The sequence below is a fragment of the Notamacropus eugenii genome, chromosome 3 (assembly GCF_028372415.1).
Source record: "Notamacropus eugenii isolate mMacEug1 chromosome 3, mMacEug1.pri_v2, whole genome shotgun sequence".
NCBI lineage: Eukaryota > Metazoa > Chordata > Mammalia > Diprotodontia > Macropodidae > Notamacropus > Notamacropus eugenii.
In genome coordinates this window covers 194,649,666-194,650,699 of record NC_092874.1, presented here as the reverse complement: position 1 = coordinate 194,650,699, position 1,034 = coordinate 194,649,666, and positions in this window count along the sequence as shown.

The window sequence follows — 1,034 nt, the reverse complement described above, 5'->3', positions numbered from 1 at the left end:
TGGCAGTCAATGGTGCAAAAAAGAACAGAATGTCCTGAGCCCTCACCCATCCCCCAAGCCTCACCTTGGCTCCTTCCCAGCAAAGCCAGTGTCTGAGAGGAGGAGGGAGAAGGGAAGGAGATGGTCTGGGCAAAAGGGAGAGGCGGGGTGGAGCAAGGAAGGGTTACCAGCATTAACCAGCAGGGAGGGACAGTGCACATTCTCCCAATACTTCCTCTCCCCTGTCTCAAGCAGGGTGGAACCAGCAGCCCACCCTAAAGGATGCTCTTTCCACTCTACCCTTACTTCCTCTTCCCTCTTATTCCTGAAGGCAAACTAGGTCTCACGCTTTACTTGCCCAGTTTCCAGCAGCTGGGGAGCCACTTACCTGCTGCTTGTCTCCTTTACCCTCTAATCCCATGTACCCCTAATGACTGATCTCTGCAGCTCTCATCCTGTTATGTCTGTCTTCCCTCACTCCATCACCCGAGGTTCACCTCTTACCCTATTGTCTCTTCCTTTCCAAATCCCTTTGTTCTTTCCTCATTCTCTTTACCTACTTCCTCTTTCCTTCGGTTCTCTCCCCTCCAGCATCTTGATTCCATGAGTTTCCCAGTCCCTTGCCATCTGTGAGACCTTGGCAAGTGGACTGCCCTCTTTGGGTCTCAGTTCCCTCATTTGAAAAAATGAAGGGATTGTATTAGATGTATTGAAAATATAATGCAGGACTTGTATGAGATAATTGATGAAGTCTCTTTCAGCTCTAAATCCTACGATGCTATTACCTATCTCTCATCCCCATTTACTTATCCCTGGTTGTCCTCAATTCAAAGTTCCTGTTCTGTTCACCTTCTTTTCCCCTGCCCTTCTTTTTGTCTCTGTCTCTTTTTACCTCTGCTTCTCTTTTCTTTCTGGTAGTCCACTCATCTCATTGTCCCTACCCCTAGACTTTCTTGGCATCTCCCAAGCAGCTCTTACACTGTTTAGTTCTTTGGGTTCTCTATTCCTTGTCCACCTTCCTCCCCATCAGTCCTGGCTCCTCCTCTGCTCCTCCC